Raw genomic sequence first — 23963 nt, 5'->3', positions numbered from 1 at the left:
ATGAATGATGTGACTCGCGTACAGCAATGGGTTGAGTACGCTTCAACGCTAGATCAGAACTTAGCGAGAGGGACGAACAACGCGAGAATGGAGGAACAAACATCGCGAGGAGGAAGAAACAGGAGAAACAGCGCGAGGAAGGAGGAACTTCAACAACACGAAGGAGGGGAAGCAACGGAAACGCCGTGGGGAATAGTGAGTGTTGGACAGGCTTATCGTGACACGAACACTGCGCAGTACATGATTTGTATTGTTTGCGGCGAGTGCTTGTAAGAATTGAGTGGGACTTGGTTGTAATACAGCGCAACGCATGTAAAGTACGTGTGTATGAAGTCTAGTGTGTGAAATCTTGCTGTTCCTGTGGTGCCGCATATTGTTGTTTTGCCTCGCTGTGACAGAAATCCCCCAGGAATTCACCGTCTATGTGTTCTGACGTGGAAAAGCAACTAAAGACCGAACAGTGAACAGTGACTTGTGAGTTATTGTTTTCAAGATGCAGTCTGATATTTGTTGCTTTCTTGGTTGTTCAGTTGTGGCTAAAATTTGTGTGGTGGGTGAAAAATGTGTTTATTGTTTGTTGAGTCATTGTTTAGACACCCTGCAGCTTGAAATGGTATGGCCAAATCCAAATTCGATATGGCGGTGTTGAATATCTGTGCGATATGGCAGTGTCGTCTAAAACCACGCATCAAAATGATTTCTGTTTATTTATTTACTGTTGTAGATCCCGAGAACTAGCCATTGAATAAATGGTTTTCTGAACAAGCTTTATTAATTATTGCTGGCAATATTCCAGTATGAATTGGGAGCAAACTGTGACACCAAATCTAGTCGTTATATTGTTATGCTTCTAAAATATTTTTTTTTTAAATAAAATAAATTAAATAGAAATATTATGTGTATTTTTGTATGTGGAAACATGGCTGGCCCACTCAAAAATATGAAGAAGTGTGGTCTGCAGTTCTTTTTTTTAAATTTTTTTATTTGTGAAAAAAACTGGTATTTACAGAGTGTAAACAATAAAACACTCACAGTGCAAGACTAGTTCACCAACATGTCTATTCTCTTGCTTGAGTGTGAAAGTACATGGTTTAGTGACTACCTCTTATATTTTTAAATTTTAGAATTTCTTTTATTTGGGAAGGTTCTTCTATAAAAATAGAACAGATATATATATATATATTATTTCTCTTTTTTTCTTTTTATCACAGATGAGCGATTCCGATTAGAGAAAAGTGTGTATTAACTTTTTCTTGTTTTTTTATTATAATCGAATACTTATCCGCATTTGAAAATGTATACTTTATATACTCAAAATGTCATTTTTTATTCTTATATTACTCAGTTTTTAATCCATTCTTTTTGATTATTTACTCAAACAAGAAACAAAACAAAAAACAAAACAAAAACAAAATGTATACTTTATATATATTCTATATTTCAATTACTCAGTTTTTAATCAATTCTTTTTGATTATTTACTCAAACAAAAAAGAAAAAACAAAACAAAAACAAAATGTATACTTTATATATATTCTATATTTCAATTACTCAGTTTTTACTCCATTCTTTTTGATTATTTACTCAAACAAAAAACAAAAAAACAAAACAAAAACAAAATGTATACTTTATATATATTCTATATTTCAATTACTCAGTTTTTAATCCATTCTTTTTGATTATTTACTCAAAAAACAAAAAAACAAAACAAAAACAAATGTATACTTTATATATATTTTAAATTTCAATTACTCAGTTTTTAATCCATTTTTTTTATTATTTACTCAAAAAAAAACAACCAAAAAATGTATATTCCATGTCACTGATCTTAGTAGTTTTACCCTTCTTTGTGTAATAAACTCCGTTAGTTTTCAAAATGACGTGTATTTATTAGCGTGTGTGTGTGTGTGTGTGTGTGTGAGCGCCCTCTACGATATATTCTGAAAATCTTTCGTGTCGTCCACGTTCGTCCAATTAAAAGAATAATTAAAACATTCAATTAAAAAATAATTAAAAGAATGATGGTAATTTATGCAAATGTATTCACGATGACCTCGTTACGACCTCGTATTCAAATCTATTTTATGTATGTAAATGTATTCACAATATCCCATTGTGACGTCATCCTCATTCAAATGAACCCCTTTACGGCCATGGTCCTCTTTTATGCTAATTTATGCACGAATTCCCATTGTGACGTTATTATTTATGCTCATCTATGCACGGCCTCCCATTGTGACGTCATCCATCCCCGTATGATGTCATCACATCCCAATATGAACAGCGCCCTCGTGGTCGTCCCTATAGTACGACCTTAACTACTCTAGCAAATAAGCACTTCATGTGTTCTCAACAATGTTAAAACTTTGTCATATAATTTGTTTTGAAAAAGTACCTCATTTGTAGTATTGCAAATAATAAATGTGCTCACTTAATAAAAAATTCAAATGAGTAGGCGGGTAGGTTACTGTTACAGGAGTCGTAATACTAGTATTAGCCCGGTTTTAACATTTTCCACGTTATACACCATAGCTTGCAGCGGTATTTGGACAGATGTGAAAGCATAAGACCAATTGAGGGCGCTAATGTAGTTGCACATCTGTCCGCAAAGCGTGCATTTGTTTCATAAGACCAATATGTAAGTATATGTGTTTTTTCCTGAAGATGCCATTCAGTATTCTGAAAAAAGTATGTGACCTCATGTATTTGTGTTTGTGTCGCCATATGACTCATCTAAAGTATATTTATATTTTGCATTGTAATACCTGAACGCGTAGCGTGGTGTCAACATTACGCGTTTCGACGTGACGTAAACAGTTGTTTCCTGATGATCTACACTCTTCTGTCATCGTAGGTGCAAACATTCTCTCTTTTGAATGCATAGCAAGATTTAGCAAGGCTGTACATAAATAATAGCAAAAGAAACATGGTGAAAAAAAGAAATAACGGGATCTCCATATTATGCACTATATTTAACTTTTAATAAAACGATAATACATTTAAATTTTGAACTGTTACAGCCATTTTAATTATGAGCATTAAGCAAACTTCTTACTGAGTGAATTGTTATGCAAATTAGCAATTATCTCAGCTTCTTTTTAGTGCACACCCCAGAACTTTTAAAAAAATAGCTCCCAGACGCTTTGACCTTTGTTTTGAAATTTTCACAAATGATTGACAATATGTTTATCTTCAAAACGCCACCAGGGCATTGTTTTTGATTGAACAGTGTTACAACAATCTTACAGACAACTAGCCTGGGTGTTAATTTATGCATAAACTTGAAGTAGTGAAATTTGGGCTGCTGCCCTGCAAAATTGACAACGGGTAGACAATTTTCAAGACGGCACTTTCTTCATAGTAAACAGATGTACCCATAAACCAATTTTGACAGGAAACAGAAGCACGGTTTAGAAGCTATTTTTTTAAATCACTTTTGACCAAAAAAGCACATTTTCGTGCATATTTCAAACTACAGTGTTCATAAAAAATACTAACAAAATTTTAAAATTCATACAATAAGCTCTCCGTAAATATATAGTTTTGTGGACAAGGGAGGCCATCTTGGTTTCCTAATTAAAATACCAGTCAGGTAAACTGCATCTCTACCTTAAATGATTCCTAGTACGTGAATTTGACCCACCGTGATAGAAAGCTCTTAACATTTCGAGAGATGTCGACGGTTGTTGGAGTTCAGACTAAATCTTATCTGAACAATAAAATTTACTGTTGTTGGAAAAAATGAGTGTCAATTCAATTGATTCTAACATAACTAGACGTACATTGGTATTTGTTGACACTGAGGGCGATGCTCACAAATCGTATGACTCATTAAACTGTTTCGATTAGTATAATCAGCGACTGTATCTGAGTTCGTCTGTGCTATTTTTTCCCGGGATTACACCATGGAACTTCTACCAATGCTCATTCGGCCACTACTTTTTAAATATTATTACATCAGATAATCACCATCATAAACGCATGTATTGTGCAACTGAAGTAAAATAAACTGCAAAACGTCACACTAATCTACAAAACTGTAACAGAAATGAGACGACGATATCAGCGACGGTGTAATTATGTTGCATATTAAATTATTCTTTCCATTTATTTACACGTTTACCCAACATAGTTATTGTCAGAGGCAACGAGTCGTTCACATTATATGCTACATGCAAAATAACAAGTTGACCAGTTAAAACATCCACGTGAGATATTGTTTTCAGAAATCTAAGATGGCAGAGAAACAACGTGACTGATCAACAATATTTTCCCGTAAGAAGAATTTGCTTACACGAGCTACATACAAAATATCAAGTTGACAGGCAAAAGCAACAACAACGGCGGCCAAACCACGTGACTGATCAAAATTATATAATTTGTTACTTAAGAAACTTTGGCCATACATGTTATATAGAAAATATCAATATAAGTAATGTTTGTAGAAAATCGAAGATCAATGTGAAATTTAAAACAGTTATTTCACATAGCCTAGAACTCACATACTACAATATTACTTAATTTAAATTACAGTGATATTAAATTACTGTATGATTCTACTTGTTCAAGCAATCTGTATTGCTTAGCCGCAGGTCTTGGGCTACAATACAAACTAAACAAAGACTATTATTACACTGGAAACTCACTAAATTGATTGTCAATCCTTTGAAATTTGTTATAACTAAACAAAACGTCCCGAAATATATAAAAATAATCACCATAGCAAAAATGAAAAAAATAACCGTTTCCAATGTCAATTTAGAAAAAAATCCACGTTTCTTAACACCAAGAACATAATCACCTTGAATAATACCGGAAAAGTTTAAGCACAAAACAATAGTGTGTTTTTATTATTTGCCGATAACTCTGTTGTAGCAGGTTATGTCAGGCGTTACAAAGGATTATACTATTTTAGGTCCGTGTAGGCAGCTTAGCTATCCAATGCAGACGTTATATTCACATATAACAGTATAACTGAAAAATAACCAATTTGTATAATCACTTGGTTGACAATACTCTGATAGGCATATAAACAACCAGTTACGAACAGCATTTTTCGTTTGATGGCGATCACCTGCATTATGTATAGTTTGAAACAGTTATTCGTGGGAATTCTGTTTTCAGTCACCATTGGGTCTGCGCCATTGGGTCTGCTTGCTACGACAATTACACAAATGAATACGCCGTATACATTCAAGGCGGCCCAGAAGTAGCTGACAATCTGGCTGAAAAAATATGGTTCCAGAAATATTGGACCAATTGATTCTCTGGAAAACTGGCATTTGTTCGAACACAGCGACGTTCCCCGGATTGCTAAGAGGCCTGCTACTGGACCACGCACTCGTTTAAATGACGAAGAGAACGTACAATGGATGGAGCAACAAATGGTCATAAAAAGAGAGAAGAGAGATATGATGAACAGCTTCACAGATCCATTATGGTCTGATGAGTGGTACATTAACAGGGACGGAGTCACGATGAAAGTTCAGGAAGCATGGGATGCTGGTTACACTGGAAAGAATGTCGTTGTCACAATCGCCGATGATGGCCTCGAAATTGACCACTCCGATTTGATAGGTAATTATGACCAAGAGGCTAGCACAGACCTTAATGATCGGGACAGTAACCCTTACCCGAGATCCACACCAGACGATTTTAATAGCCATGGAACAAGATGTGCTGGTGTGATAGCCATGATGACCAACAAAAGTATATGTGGTGTGGGGGATAGCATATAATTCCCGCATTGGTGGTATCCGTATTTTGTATGGCAGAGTTACGGATGCTCTGGAGGCGTCTGCATTAAGCTTCCGCTCTCAGTATGTGGACGTGTACAGCTCAAGTTGGGGTCCTAATGCTGACGGAAAAACGGTGGAAGGACCTGGAAGACTTGCAACCCTAGCTCTGCATGATAGTGCATCTAAAGGTCGTAGTGAAAAAAGGTCAATCTATGTGTTGGCAGCAGGTAACGGTGGGGATTTTGATAATTGTAACTATGATGGTTCCCAGACAAACATATATACTGTGAGCATTACCAGTGCCACTGAGAAAGGAACTAAGCCATTTTATACAGAGTCATGCGCTTCAGCACTGGCCACAACTTACAGTAGCGGGGACGCAGGAGAAAGACAAATCTGTTCCACAGATGAACATCAAAAATGCACAAAACACCACACTGGAACTTCTGCGTCAGCTCCATTAGCAGCAGACATAATAGCACTGACACTGGAAGCGTGATGCACAACATATCATTGTGCGTACTTCTAAACGGTACAATCTTCAAGACAACGAGGAAGGATGGACTACCAATGCCGCTGGACATGAGGTGAGTCATCTGTATGGATTTGGATTGATGGATGCTGAACATATGGTCAGAATGGCAAATCAGTGGATAACCTCACCAGAACAGCGTATTTGTGAATATCAAAACAACCACACTTGGGTGATTCCGGGAGGTAACAAAATTATTCTCACTCAGAAAGTCGATGGCTGTGTTTTCGGCGATCAATTCTCAGTCAATTATCTAGAACACGTACAAGTAGTTGTGAGTACAAAGTTGATTAAATAAGGAGACTTATCATTGGTACTTATTTCACCTTCTAGCACAGGATCAGTAATTGTGTCAACCAGGGCATTAGATACTCGTGAAACTGAACTTGATAAATGGCCATTTATGACAACTCACCTTTGGGGAGAGAAATCACAAAGTATGTGGAGCTTGGAGATTGAAAACAAAGACAACGTTTCTGGTAATTTGTTAGGGTGGGACATGGTACTCTATGGCACGGAAACACAGGTGAATCCTGAACCTGTGAGATTGGGGAACTATTCAGACTTGTATGGCGAATATATATTGAACAACGTGAGTTCCTTGCATTACAACTCCGTTAACAGGATTAGTGAAATAGATTAACCTATCATATGCAATCATATTGACAAATTTATAGCTCGGATATTAGATTGAATACAGACAAATCCTTGTAAGAAATAACCTATTAATTTTTAGAAAGAATATTTATTTTCTTTAATTGTTTGCTGAATGGTTGAACATACACCAGGACACATACTGTGTCACAATGTAAGGCCTGATTATTGCTAATGCTAGGGCACCCACAGCACTCACACTGGACAGGGTTTTTTACACTGCTACATACTGTGATACACTGGTCATACCCACAGACATATATATTACATAAATTGACAACTAATCATAATTCAGAGCAATTCAGAGAATTGTAAGGGCGTGTGGTGGTTTTAACTTACGTCATTAATATAATATTACTAATCAGGTTGTTACTTAGTTAAATCTACTGGATAATTAGGTTCAATTGAATAAAATATATAACAATGGATACCCATATTTTTGGTCATTTAAAATGTCATGTCGCTCTCTTTTAGTATACTGTTGTTGATTGTAAACATTTTTTATGCATCATAATCTTGTTTATAGCTTGGACAATTTCTACATCGTCATCAATTTTCGAATTATTTTTTATTACATGCTGTCTGATACTATAGTAGTGACCTGCTACTATGCGGAATTTTGACAGATCAAGTCCACGCCATCTTCTGTGTGTCAAACATAAAGGCATATGTTTGTAACTTGTTCCAGAATAACCTTTATCGCATTTAAATTTACTGTGAATCCATTTCTACTAATGATTTGTGTTATTTTGAACCCAATGCTTCTGTGGATATACAGTCACCACCACATTAACGGTGAACTCACTGGTTTATTTTGGCTATTTCTCGTGCATGTGTTTCTGACAACAACATTTCTAGCAGTATCAGGTGAAATCATCATCATAGTAAGGTCTTCAAGTTCTTGTCGTCATCAGGAGTCACTTGATTTCGCCAAGTCTGTGAATTCACAAGTCTTAATCCTGTATTATATTATTTCGTACTTTTTATTTCATCCTGCTTTGACTGTCTGTGCATGCATATCGCGTACTCTCTAATGTTAAATCCTTGTCTACAGTTAATTTGTAACTTTATATATTCAATCTTAGCTCCACGATGTTAAAAATTCTTAATAGTGTGCATTAATTGCAAAGTTTTAGACACAGGGACTTGAAGATCAATTCTATTTGTTTCACTAGTATTGCTGAGTAAACCATACTATCCAATACCATGTATATCATTATCACGATGTTCAGTTATAATTGTTTGCGTTCACTATATGCACACATTATCCATGCATTACTTAATATTTGACATTGTCTATACATTGTGCAATAACATCAATTCATCCATGAATTCAAAATTCAACACAAGGTCTACAATTACAGTAGCGAAATATTGTTTTCTAAAATATTAACCTTTAGATGTTAACTTGGCCAATCAAATTGATACTTGCATTTGTACCATATGCACTATAGTCATCGCATTAGTGTACTACTCATACAATGTGATTAGACGCATGCTTAGCTTAATTCACTAATCCTTGATTATATAGAATTATATTATAGTATTATCAATACCAGTGGATTTTATGACGTCATTGCAGCAGATTATTCGCGATAATGTATTACATTATTGAGCATCAAGGCCCTGTCCCATGGATATGAATACAATGTTGATTTCGAAAACGAATAAAGAAGAAACTATTGAAAAAAGAAGAAATATTGTTAGATAACAAGTATTTAATACCACAATCGACATCAAATAAAACGGTCCATAACCAATAACAGCGGATTTCAATATCGAAATCAGACAATATTTTGAAGGCATCGTCATCTGCTCTGTACGCTAACGCGCGTTCGGTCGAAGCGTTCCATCTAGTACGCGCACTTCTAGATTCCGCGACTGATGCTGCTGACCTGGTGGCCTCCTGATTAGTTCGCCTTATCGTGTTGTTGAAGTGAGACTAACCGAGGATAATTTATCCAAGCAAATGCGGTAAACGAAATGGGGGTATAATGTAAGTCTACGAGTACAGAGAGATGAATTTGTTCTGTTTTTGTACTACAAAATTTGCGAAACGAGATCGACGAAAGACCGACGTGACTCTTATTTCCTCGGCGTCGACTCCCGGTAAATGTAACAGTCCGGGCACAGTTTGTATAAATAAATGAAAGTATCCGTGTTCCCAGGTGTGTATCTGTTTATTTATACAGTGAGATTAAAATCACTGTTGGTTCTCCTTCTAGGATGGCTAACACCCACTGGCTTTCCAGTCATGTTCGTTCGCCCGCTACGCTACGTTTGGCTTCATAGTATTCGTCAAATCCCCGCCCTCCCGTGAAATTTAAAATAACTATTACACAGAAAGAACAGTTGCCAATAATATCTACGATGCAACTACGTACATGTGCCCGGGTACGCATCCCTATGCACAGTCGATCAAGCTGGACCACGGGGGCAATCTAGCGTAGTGTAGTGCAAGCCGCGGTGGACACCAATACGGCGTACCAGTCCCCGGTACCAGTCACGGTGTGCCGTTCGCTCGGGTGATCACTGTAATGCTACTCCACATCACACATCAGTCACTCATTCACTCGCAATGTAAATGAGTTCAATACAATTGTATTTGATGGATTAAAACTAGTTTCTTCCTTAGTTTGCCATATGAGATTGTGGAAACAATTTCCAGAAAGACATTTTAAATTATTCAGATTCACGGGCCAGTGACTTTGAAACTATTCCGTTCACTGTAGATTTTTCTCCAAATTTTTCCGCGTTTTAGAGGCAGCAAATCCATTGGTAATGACAACGCTACAAAATAATAACAATAATGAACGACCCGCCAATCCATAATGGGTTGGCGGGTCGTTCATTATTGTTTAAATACATGTCCCTTCACATATCAACATGGAACATCCACATTTTCCCAAAGCGATGACTGTAACACAATAAACGTTTCAACAAGCGAACTTTCTAAGCCCGATACGCAATCCAGTTGCCCACGTTTCTGAATACGAATGTCAGCTATCCATCAGGATACATTTCTGAAATATTGTTCTGAACATATTGCATATCGAACTAAGTCACTCCAGCATTTCGTAACAATTATTTTTTCACTGCTACAAGTAACGTGTGATGTCACTGTATTGACTCTCTTGTGACAATGCAGATAATTGATAATTTTCATTTACATGTGTGGACGCTCAGATACTTTCTAAATCGTATGTAAATGTTTAACAGAGATCGTACGTAGACTATGTTTTTTAGTTTTATAAATATGTGTATGATACCAACAGAGTAGGAGGGTTATGTTGGGATATGAAAACACATAGTTACCGTAATAAATATATTTTTATTGCTGCAAATTGTGGCAGTTGAATTGTATACTATTTGTATAACAATTAACTGATAAAAAAAATCATGATTTAGTTTGATGAATGCATTCTTTATTTTGTATGTTTTTTATTCTTGTTTCAAATGATTATTTGAAAAGAATTCGATTTTTTGCCTGGCTTTTATAGTATATTCACATGTAATAGACACCTTTACACGATGTAGATATTTTGAGGTAGTAACTGGAGATCATCGCTGTAAATTACATATTAATATTTCGACCGAAGAATAAACAACACTTTAAACGTTGATGATATTGGCAACATGCAATCAAGCTGCACAGATTTGTTCAGTTGCACATGCCTTACCTGATGAAGTGAAATGAACTATGTCAGGACCAACAGAATGATTATATTTTCTTAATTCTTCTATTTATATTATTATTCCTAACTGCGTTGAAAAAGATAGTTTGCATTTGATGTATGATTTTCGGCAGCTAAAAAATATGTGCATGTTTTGTTTCATCCTGTGATTACTATAGTGCTGTATCATGGGGAAAATCTTCTCTTCTGGGTTCTCCACACGTGCCAGGGGGGAATCTCGTCACATCTCTCTATCGCGTTCCCTTGAGGTACGGGATCGGGAAAGTCTTTTAAGCCTTACAGTCAAATAAGACACACACAACAAAATACGTTCAACTCTCGTCTTAGTCGGTCAGTCGAGCACTCTATAAGACACAGCGCCCTGGGGAAAAGTCCCCAAGACTATCGCAAGACTGACCCAAGACTCTATCTAGACTGCGTCAAGACTCGCCCCAAGACTCTCCAGGACTGCGTCTGTACTGGTGTACTCGCCAAGACCAACTAAAAACTCTTTATTCACTTTCAAAACCTTAACCAATTACAAAGAATCATTAAGACTCTAAGGCGTAACCTTCAATCATACAGCCAGTCACACTAAGTACTGGACACGTCATATCTTTCGATTAATCGTTCACTATATTAATAACTGCGAATACCAACTGTCAGAAATAGTAGTCCAAATAGCGACGGTTATCTCGTAATTAGTTCCAAATCACTGAGTCGAGTTCCGTCCAGATCCTCAAATGGGCCGAAACGATGACAGACATAACACAGCCATTCGCTAGTAATCAGCTAATTAAGTCAATTAACAATTAACATCACAGCTGGCTGATCAACTGAAATAAATCTAGGTATTTGTGTGATTTGGAGCGGAGGGGTGGGGGTGGGGTGGGGTGATAACCTTAATGACATGTGCATTACATTAACAAACTGTTTCAATTCTATTATTTGAAGCAAGAATGAGGCCCTATATTGGGTCATGGACGTCTATGTATTGACTCCGGAAACAAGCCGCACAAATAGAATAGATTGCCAAGTCCCCGTGTGTACCAATTTATGCAAAACATTCTAAAAATTACTTTTTCTGTAATGTGAGAATGTTTTATTTGGAGATTTTGCTAAAAGGCGGTAGTCGTCGCGCCACGCATGAGCGATATATATGGGTCTCATATAAGCAAAGATGGCGACTTTGATTGTTGCGCAGATCAACAAGCACAAACTGAGATGTTACCAATATTTAATTAATAGATATTTGTACGTGATTGGAAGATATTGAAGGAGTCACCGACGGTAATTAGTGCAAGTCGCGCCCAGGTCAAACCTCAAACTTGTGATTTCCATTAGAAGAGCGCATTGGATTGTGGGAAAATCAATGTTTATCAACACAAATGTCGCACATGCACAGCACGACGTCCACCGCCCTTTAACATTCTAGAGCTAAGATTGAATATAAAAACACCAACAAATTGTTTCCCTTCAAATGCATACGAACCACTCATAAACTAATCTAGTTCAGGTGGCACGATGTAATAACACTTTCTGATACGTCATAGTCTTTATGATAATCAAACACCTTGTATCAACAAAGCATGAATATACAAATCTACATGATTTCTGTGAATGTCACACGGACGAATATTACAATGAGGTGTTAATGGTGACACGATGAGAGAAACCAGTGTACCGTTCACCAAAACATTAGTTGAACGACACAAGCGACCATCACTATACATGTGGGTTCTTTTGCACAACGATTGTTGATTGAAATAATGGTAAACGCCAAACAAAAATGAAACCACGCCTATAGCAGGTTAGAACGTACGTATACAACTAAGTGATGACGATAAACGTACGAGATGGTATTACATATTATTTAAACTCATAATTATACTATAAATATGAGTACACGAACGACAATAATATTATATGCAAGATGAACACTAATAATAATAATACTAGTTGTACGTATTAACAACACGGAAATGCATCATGAGGGAAGATTTTCACAACATCAAATACCTATAAATTAAATTACAAACGTACATTGATGGCAATGGTGTATAACCCCTGCCTAAGTGTGTGTGTGTACGAACGTTTTACCATTAAATTGGTACGCCTTGATACTTGTCTTCATTCCGAAGGTCTATGTCGCGATTCGCGTACCACGAGTTACCACGTAGAGCTTTGGCCGTTAAACGAATTATTTATTTATAAGAATTATTTATCGACAGGATGGTTTTAATTTCTATGTGTAATATGCCAAATATGACCAGTAATCGGGGCTCACCATACTGCTACTACGTAGCCGGGAATAATGCAACAACCAAACTTACTTAATGCTGGCCATTATATAGCCCAGATTGGCATCTTCCATTAGTGTGTTCACCTCACTTTAACACTGATCCCTATGACTAAAACGCACACCTACAGTAATAACAAGCCATTGGTATTGGTTAGTTTAATAGACAGAATTTCATCCAATCGCTGCCGTGGCGCAGGATTAAAATCTTTACTTTTAGGATTAAGATAAAGTTAAATATATTTTTAGGTATCACCCAAGTAAGCATGTACAATGTTGACTGCTGTCATACTTCCTGTAATTTAGTTTTCAACACACTGTTTAGCCAATTTCGTATCGTCCATGAATAAATGGTTATAAACTGTATTTTGCTGTTGGTTAATTAATGCGTGATTGATTGAATGAGGGTAATGCACGTTCTTACAAATCAGTGTTGACATCTAGTATCCGCCACATATTCACAAGATTAATTTCAATGTCCCGTTGCTGTCAAATCGCTGACAGTTCAAAGCAACGTCGCACGAATGTATATATATACATACATGTATAATCTATTTGCCATCATAAAATCTATCTATCCATTGTACCAACACATTCGCACTATATATATTAAAATGGTAAAACCCATGACATTGTAACCAATGATTTTTATAAAAACACATTCCTCAGTTGATTTTTTTAATCATTGCCGCCATTTTTAATTCTTATAAATATACTACATGTACATCATACAGGAATGGAACATACCAGTAATAAAAAAATCTAACCTTTGAACTAATCAAACATCTTGTGGAGGAAATTCATATTATAATACTATGGCGGCCATCTTTAAATTATTCCAAAGATTGTGTATTTATGAAAATATGCTTAAATGGTCGCATGATTGATTCAAGAGACATTCCAGTATCTCATAACAACAAATGTTTCTGTTAAATACACTAAAATATGTTAGTGCTGAAGATAAGCTGTTTTATGCTACTATTGTGGCTATTTTGAATTAATGCAAATTCAGAAAATGCTTCAAAACATTTTGTATAGACTTCAAATCCAGATTCAGCTCAAAACTCTAATTTGTCTCCGGACTAATTCAATTTTCATTTGTATCATTATTCTCACTGTCCCTTTGATTTTACTATTTTTCATATGAAAACATGTTCAGTTGAAGTGATTTCTATATTTTAACAACTTTTTTTATCGTCCATCTTTCCATATGCTCGCATGTAAATTACAATGCCGTGTTTCTAATACACATGATTATTTTTGTCATCTGATTTTACATTTATTAACGGGTCACCCTACCCTGGTTATATTTATTAAACTAACATTATCTTGTATACTTGCGGTCCCGGTTTTCTAATATATCAAAGCGACAATATAATGTCTGTATGTCATCCGGTCAAACTCATGTTGCCTGCTCTAAATAATATAGGCAGTAGACATTCGTCACCGTGGAAAGGTCCATCCAGTCTAAGCACCGTATTTGCCGTTATGTGTATACAATTCGCAAATTATATACAATTAAGGTAGCGAGACTATTATTTGTGTTGAAAATTACGATTTTCACATTTATTTATTAATTGATGAAATGCACCATAAACTTCCATGTGATAAAGTCAACATAACATAGAAATGTCATGTAAGTTGGTTAAAATGTAGATTTTCTGAAGGGAAGCAAAGCAGCCTCAGGTTTAATCTGTGTGCCTATAAGTTTCAAAGATAAACTCAAGACAAAGCAATGTTAGGATGTGTTATCAGTAGTTATCTGACACACAATGAGTGTTTCCAAGCATTTGAGTAGTTTGTCTCCGCCCCTGTTTGTTTCACAGATTAGTCATTTGCATATGAATGTGTCACACACAAGGTCACACAGCCACTGAACAAAAATCATTGATTTTGGTGTTTTCATATGCCGAATTTATCCAATTATAGCTATCCCATTCCTTTATTTTTTTGGTTTCCAATAGCCTTACACATTTGGATGTCCCTACACATGTTAAAGCAGACCTTGATGGGAAAACAAATTGATTGTACCGATAAACAAGCTTGAAAATCTTTGCTGTTACTTCATGGACGTTTTCTAGGAGTTTATGTTTTTCAAAATACAAGGTCTTTAACAAAAAATAACGTATACTTATTGTCGTCGGATTAACACCAAATTTTTACAGCTTTAAGGTGACAGTGATAGGAACTTGAGTGTGTCCAGACAAACTATTTCATTGATTATTTACCAACGAGTTGTGGTTTGAGTTGGGAGAAATGCGACTAAAACAGTAATTGAAATTCAGCACACTATTTTTTAAAACGCGTTGCTTGCATAAAACTGACCAGACACATTCAATTTATCAGACTATTGAACAACTAGGAAAAGTGAAAAAAATACTTCTTATCGCCAGCATAAATGCGTAATTATTTTTTTTACAAAAAAAAAGTAATTTTTCACCTTTGATTAAGTAACGGGTCATAGAATGCAGATACGGGCATGACAAACACACCTTTGAAAAGCTTGACGTATGGGGATTCTAAAAATATATACTTTCCTTGGTATTTGTAGTCATTTGGTCACAATTAGAAGATGAAAACAAGTATGCAAATAACAGTCCCGCTACCTTAATTAATGGATTAATTATTAAAACAGACTTCAGATACCGGATATGGATACGACCCAGAACAGAGATCGACATATCGGCATACGTGTCACAAGCTATTTTAGGTAAGCCTTTGGAGCTTAAGTATTCATCTCTGACGTATTCGGTTGTTTTGTACCGGCAAGTGAGCATATTTTATACAGCTGTTGAAATCAATTGAGATATGTCCAATAACGAATACATGTAGATTGTTTACAACATACTGAGAGTTGCATATATTAGGACCGACGCATACAGAAGAGAATCTGTATTACGATGACGATCGCCATAATGCCAAATTTGAAGCTGATCATCGTGTATTTCTTCTTAGTTAATATTGGGTCTGCTTACGAAAACGAATACACAAACGAATATGCCGTGCACGTCAGAGGCGGACCAGAAGCAGCAGACAATCTGGCTGTAATGTATGGTTACAGAAATATTGGGCAAATTGGTTCCTTGAAAGACCATTACTTGTTCGAACACAGCGACCTTCCTCAGATTGCTAAGAGGCCTGCTACTGGACCACATACTCGTTTAAATGACGAAGAGAACGTACAATGGATGGAGCAACAAAGAGTCATAAAAAGAGAGAAGAGAGATATGATGAACAGCTTCACAGATCCATTATGGTCTGATGAGTGGTACATTAACAGGGACGGAGTCACGATGAAAGTTCAGGAAGCATGGGATGCTGGTTACACTGGAAAGAATGTTGTTGTCACAATCGCCGATGATGGCCTCGAAATTGACCACCCCGATTTGGTAGGTAATTATGACCAAGAGGCTAGCACAGACCTTAATGATCGGGACAGTAACCCTTACCCGAGATCCACACCAGACGAAGTTAATAACCATGGAACAAGATGTGCTGGTGCAGTAGCCATGATGGCAAACAACAGTATATGTGGTGTGGGGATAGCATATAATTCCCGCATTGGTGGTATCCGTATTTTGGATGGCAGAGTTACGGATGCCCTGGAGGCGTCTGCATTAAGCTTCCGCTCTCAGTATGTGGACGTGTACAGCTCAAGTTGGGGTCCTAATGATGACGGAAAAACGGTGGAAGGACCTGGAAGACTTGCAACCCTAGCTCTGCATGATAGTGCAACTAAAGGTCGCGGTGGAAAAGGGTCAATTTATGTGTTGGCGGCGGGTAATGGAGGGGTTGTGGACGACTGCAACTGTGATGGTTACCAAGCCAACATATATACTGTGAGCATTACCAGTGCCACTGAGAAAGGAACTAAGCCATTTTATACAGAGTCATGCGCTTCAGCACTGGCCACAACTTACAGTAGCGGGGACGCAGGAGAAAGACAAATCTGTTCCACAGATGAACATCAAAAATGCACAAAACATCACACTGGAACTTCTGCGTCAGCTCCATTAGCAGCAGGCATAATAGCACTGGCACTGGAAGCGAACCCTGATTTAACATGGCGTGATGTACAACATATAATTGTACGTACTTCTAAACGGTACAATCTTCAAGACAACGATATAGGATGGACTACTAATGCCGCTGGATACGAGGTGAGCCATCTGTATGGATTTGGATTGATGGACGCTGAACATATGGTCAGAATAGCAAAGAAATGGATAACCTCACCAGATCAGCGCATTTGTGAATATCAAAACAACCGCACTTGGGTGATTCCGGGAGCTAACAAAATTATTCTCAGTCAGCAAGTCGATGGCTGTGTTTCCGGCGATCAATTCTCAGTCAATTATCTAGAACACGTACAAATTGTTGTGAGTACAAAGTTGTCTAAAAGAGGAGACTTATCATTGGTACTTATTTCTCCTTCTAGTACACGGTCAGTAATTGTGTCAACCAGGGAATTGGATACTAGTAAATCTGGGCTTGATAAATGGCCATTTATGACAACTCACTTTTGGGGAGAGAAATCACAAGGTATGTGGAGCTTGGAGATTGAAAACAAAGGCAACGTTTCTGGTAATTTGTTAGGGTGGGACTTGGTACTCTATGGCACGGAAACACAGGTGAATTCTGAACCTGTGAGATTGGGGAACTATTCAGACTTGTATGGCGAATATATATTGAACAACGTGAGTTCCTTGCATTACAACTCCGTTAACAGGATTAGTGAAATAGATTAACCTATCATATACAATCATATTGACAAATTTATAGCTCGGATATTAGATTGAATACAGACGAATCCTTGTAGGAAATAACCTATTATTTTTTTAGAAAGAATATTTTTTTTTTTTAATTGTTTGCTGAATGGTTGAACATACACCAGGACACATACTGTGTCACAATGTAAGGCCTGATTATTGCTAATGATAGGGCACCCACAACACTCACACTGGACAGGGTTTTTTACACTGCTACATACTGTGACATACTGGTCATACCCACAGACATATATATTACATATATTGAAAACTAATCATAATTCAGAGCATTTCAGTGAATTGTAAGGGCGTGTGGTGGTTTTAACTTACGTCATTAATATAATATTACTAATCAGGTTGTTACTTACTTAAATCTACTGGATAATTAATTAGGTTCAATTGAATAAAATATATAACAATGGATACCCATATTTTTGGTCATTTAAAATGTCATGTCGCTCTCTTTTAGTATACTATTGTTGACTGTAAACATTTTTTATGCATCATAATCTTGTTTATAGCTTGGACAATTTCTACATCATCGTCAATTTTCGAATTATTTTTTATTACATGCTGTCTGATACTATAGTAGTGACCTGCTACTATGCAGAATTTTGACAGTTCAAGTCCACGCCATCTTCTGTGTGTCAAACATAAAGGCATAAAGGCATATGTCTGTAACTTGTTCCAGAATAACCTTTATCACATTTAAATTTACTGTGACGCCGTTTCTACTAATGATTTGTGTTATTTTGAACCCAATGCTTCTGTGGATATATAGTCACCACCACATTAATGGTGAACTCACTGGTTGATTTTGGGTATTTCTCGTGCATGTGTTTCTGACAACAACATTTCTAGCAGTATCAGGTGAAATCATCATCATAGTAGGGTCTCTAAGTTCTTGTCGTCAACAGGAGTGACTTGATTTCGCCAAGTCTGTGAATTCACAAGCAGTCTTAATCCTGTATTATATTTTATCGTACTTTTTCTTTCATCCTGCTTTGACTGTCTGTGCATGCATATCGCGTACTCTCTAATGTTAAATCCTTATCTACAGCTAATTTGTAATCGTATATATTCAATCTTAGCTCCCCGATGTTAAAAATTCTTAATAGTTTGCATTAATTGCAAGGTTTTAGACACAGGGACTTGAAGATCCATTCTATTTGTTTCACCAGTATTGCTGAATAAACCATACTCTTCAATACCATGTAATTACGTGTGTCATCTTTGATAGCCATATGATAAGACTTGTACTCCAACCGTTATGTGATTTACCTTATGAACTCGCCTGGTACGTATGTTAACGACCCTCAATTTCAATTATTATCAATTCCCCATGAGTGCGCCCTCGATTGGTCAGGTTATACCTTATTTATCAGGACATTACATCCAGTAGAGGCGATTGCAACTAATACAGATTATATCACGATGTTCAAGCTATAATTGTCTGCGTTCACTATGTGCACACATTATCCACGTATTACTTAATATTTGACATTGCCTATACATTGTGCAATAACATCAATTCATCCATGAATTGAAAATTCAACACAAGGTCTACAATTACAGTAACGAAATATTGTTTTCTAACATATTAACCTATAAAAGTTAACTTGGCCAATTTTGATCAAATTGATACTTGCATTTGTATCATATGCACTATAGTCATCGCATTGGTGTACTATACTCATACAATGTGATTAGACGCATGTTTACCTTAATTCACTAATCCTTGATTATATAGAAATACATGTCCCTTCACATATCAACATGGAACATCCACATTTTCCCAAAGCGATGACTGTAACACAATAAACGTTTCAACAAGCGAACTTTCTAAGCCCGATACGCAATCCAGTTGCCCACGTTTCTGAATACGAATGTCAGCTATCCATCAGGATACATTTCTGAAATATTGTTCTGAACATATTGCATATCGAACTAAGTCACTCCAGCATTTCGTAACAATTATTTTTTCACTGCTACAAGTAACGTGTGATGTCACTGTATTGTCTCTCTTGTGACAATGCAGATGATTGATAATTTTCATTTACATGTGTGGATGCTCAGATACTCTCTGAATCTTATGTAAATGTTTAACAGAGTTCGTACGTAGACTATGTTTTTTAGTTTTATAAATATGTGTATGATACCAACAGAGTAGGAGGGTTATGTTGGGATATGAAAACACATAGTTACCGTAATAAATATATTTTTACTGCTGCAAATTGTGGCAGTTGAATTGTATACTATTTGTATAATAATTAACTGATAAAAAATCATGATTTAGTTTGATGAATGCATTCTTTATTTTGTATGTTTTTTTATTCTTGTTTCAAATGATTATTTGAAAAGAATTCGATTTTTTGCCTGGCTTTTATAGTATATTCACATGTAATAGACACCTTTACACGATGTAGATATTTTGAGGTAGTAACTGGAGATCATCGCTGTAAATTATATATTAATATTTCGACCGAAGAATAAACAACACTTTAAACATTGATGATATTGGCAACATGAAATCAAGCTGCACAGATTTGTTCAGTTGCACATGCCTTACCTGATGAAGTGAAATGAACTATGTCAGGACCAACAGAATGATTATATTTTCTTAATTCTTCTATTTATATTATTATTCCTAACTGCGTTGAAAAAGATAGATTGCATTTGATGTATGATTTTCGGCAGCTAAAAAATATGTGCATGTTTTGTTTCATCCTGTGATTACTATAGTGCTGTATCATGGGGAAAATCTTCTCTTCTGGGTTCTCCACACGTGCCAGGGTGGAATCTCGTCACATCTCTCTATCGCGTTCCCTTGAGGTACGGGATCGGGAAAGTCTTTTAAGCCTTACAGTCAAATAAGACACACACAACGAAATACGTTCAACTCTCGTCTTAGTCGGTCAGTCGAGCACTCTATAAGACACAGCGCCCTGGGGAAAAGTCCCCAAGACTATCGCAAGGCTGACCCAAGACTCTATCTAGACTGCGTCAAGACTCGCCCCAAGACTCTCCAGGACTGCGTCTGTACTGGTGTACTCGCCAAGACCAACTAAAAACTCTTTATTCACTTTCAAAACCTTAACCAATTACAAAGAATTATTAAGACTCTAAGGCGTAACCTTCAATCATACAGCCAATCACACTAAGTACTGGACACGTCATATCTTTCGATTAATCGCTCACTATATTAATAACTGCGAATACCAACTGTCAGAAATAGTAGTCCAAATAGCGACGGTTATCTCGTAATTAGTTCCAAATCACTGAGTCGAGTTCCGTCCAGATCCTCAAATGGGCCGAAACGATGACAGACATAACACAGCCATTCGCTAGTAATCAGCTAATTAAGCCAATTAACAATTAACATCACAGCTGGCTGATCAACTGAAATAAATCTAGGTATTTGTGTGATTTGGAGCGGAGGGGTGGGGGTGGGATGGGGTGATAACCTTAATGACATGTGCATTACATTAACAAACTGTTTCAATTCTATTATTTGAAGCAAGAATGAGGTCCTATATTGGGTCATGGACGTCTATGTATTGACTCCGGAAACAAGCCACACAAATAGAATAGATTGCCAAGTCCCCGTGTGTACCAATTTATGCAAAACATTCTAAAAATTACTTTTTCTGTAATGTGAGAATGTTTTATTTGGAGATTTTGCTAAAAGGCGGTAGTCGTCGCGCCACGCATGAGCGTTATATATGGGTCTCATAAGCAAAGATGGCGACTTTGATTGTTGCGCAGATCAACAAGCACAAACTGAGATGTTAACAATGTTTAATTAATAGATATTTGTACGTGATTGGAAGGTATTGAAGGAGTCACCGACGGTAATTAGTGCAAGTCGCGCCCAGGTCAAACCTCAAACTTGTGATTTTCATTAGAGGAGCGCATTGGATTGTGGGAAAATCAATGTTTATCAATACAAATGTCGCACATGCACAGCATGACGTCCACCGCCCTTTAACATTCTAGAGCTAAGATTGAATATAAAAACACCAACAAATTGTTTCCCTTCAAATGCATACGAACCATTCATAAACTAATCTAGTTCAGGTGGCACGATGTAATAACACTTTCTGATACGTAGTAGTCTTTAAGATAATCAAACACCTTGTATAAACAAGGTAAACGTACGAGATGGTATTACATAATATTTAAACTCATAATAATACTATAAATATGAGTACACGAACGACAATAATATTATATGCAAGATGAAGACTAATAATAATAATACTAGTTGTATGTATTAACAACACAGAAATACATCACGAGGGAAGATTTTCACAACATCAAATACCTATAAATTAAATTACAAACGTACATTGATGACAATGGTGTATAACCCCTGCCTAAGTGTGTGTGTACGAACGTGTTGCCATTAAATTGGTACGACTTGATACTTGTCTTCATTCCGAAGGTCTATGTCGCGATTCGCGTACCACGAGTTGCCACATAGAGCTTTGCCCGTTAAACGAATTATTTATTTATAAGAATTATTTATCGACAGGATGGTTTTAATTTCTATGTGTAATATGCCAAGTATGACCAGTAATCGGGGCTCACCATACTGCTACTACGTAGCCGGTAATAATGCAACAACCAAACTTACTTAATGCTGGTCATTATATAGCCCAGATTGGCATCTTCCATCTTCCATAAGTTTTGGAATTCGTATTTGGGCTGGTAATTAATTCATGCATAGATCGCCTTCTTTAGTTATTTGGTTAATTATACATGGATTTAACTGTTTCATAATATGTCAACTGTCTAATGTTCATTACAGAAATACAGAAATATCCCCGGCTGACCATTCAAATATTCTATCACTGACTACTTAGGCATGTTTTAGTTTGTATCGTTTTAAACGCTTGGAACAGACACTTTTACTTGCTTCGATTCATTGTTAATTTATAGATGCTAGAAAATTACTGTCTATTATATTCCGTTTACTTGAGTATTGTTACGTTAGTCAATAGTTATACGCATTTTAACATGTTCATTTAGTGTATCCACCTCACTTTAACACTGATCCCTATGACTAAAAAGCACACCTACAGTAATTACAAGCCATTGGTATTGGTTAGATTAATAGACAGAATTTCATCCAATCGCTGCCGTGGCTCAGGATTAAAATCTTCACTTTTAAGATTAAGATAAATTTAAATATATTTTTAGGTATCACCCAAGTAAGCATGTACAATGTTAAGTCGAGTCATACTTCCTGTAATTTAGTTTTCAACCCACTGTTTAGCCAATTTCGTACCGTCAATGAATAAATGGTTAAACTGTATTCTGCTGTTCGTTAATTAATACGTGATTGACTGAATGACATTCTTACAAATCAGTGTTGACATCTAGTATCCGCCACATATTCACAAGAATAATTTCAATGTCCCGTTGCTGTCAAATCGCTGACAATTCAAAGCAACGTCGCACGAATGTATATATACATACAAGTATAATCTATTTGCCATCATAAAATCTATCTATCCATTGTACCAACACATTCGCACTATATATATTAAAATGGTAAAACCCGTGACATTGTAACCAATGATTTTTATAAAAACACATTCCTCAGTTGATTTTTTTAATCATTGCCGCCATTTTTAATTCTTATTAATATACTACATCATACAGGAATGAAACATACCAGTAATAAAAAAATCTAACCTTTGAACTAATCAAACATCTTGTGGAGGAAATTCATATTATAATACTATGGCGGCCATCTTTAAATTATTCCAAAGATTGTGTATTAATGAAAATATGCTTAAATGGTCGCATGATTGATTCAGGAGACATTCCAGTATCTCATAACAACAAATGTTTCTGTTAAAAAAACTATACTATGTTAGTGCTGAAGATAAGCTGTTTTATGCTACTATTGTGGCTATTTTGAATTAATGCAAATTCAGAAAATGCTTCAAAACATTTTGTATAGACTTCAAATCCAGATTCAGCTCAAAACGCTAATTTGTCTCCGGACTAATTCAATTTTCATTTGTATCATTATTCTCACTGTCCCTTTGATTTTACTATTTTTCATATGAAAACATGTTCAGTTGAAGTGATTTCTATATTTTAACAACTTTTTTTATCGTCCATTTTTCCGTATGCTCGCATGTAAATGTTTCTAATACACATGATTATTTTTGTCATCTGATTGTACATTTATTCACGGGTCACCCTACCCTGGTTATATTTATTAAACTAACATTATCTTGTATACTTGCGGTCCCGGTTTTCTAATATATCAAAGCGACAATAT

General features: G+C 36.2%; 2 pseudogenes; both read left to right on the top strand.

Moving 5' to 3' along the window:
- On the top strand, window positions 1-6236 carry LOC146736577 (neuroendocrine convertase 1 pseudogene; annotated as a pseudogene).
- Window positions 6237-15648: 9412 nt separating this feature from the next.
- Window positions 15649-18883, top strand: LOC100378954 (furin-like protease kpc-1 pseudogene; annotated as a pseudogene).
- The last annotated feature ends 5080 nt before the right edge of the window (window positions 18884-23963 follow it).

This window comes from Saccoglossus kowalevskii, chromosome 11, assembly GCF_978046115.1.
Source record: "Saccoglossus kowalevskii chromosome 11, keSacKowa6.1, whole genome shotgun sequence".
Classification (NCBI taxonomy): domain Eukaryota; kingdom Metazoa; phylum Hemichordata; class Enteropneusta; family Harrimaniidae; genus Saccoglossus; species Saccoglossus kowalevskii.
Note: the sequence above shows the minus strand (reverse complement) of the source record. Positions and strands in the feature narration are given on the sequence as shown.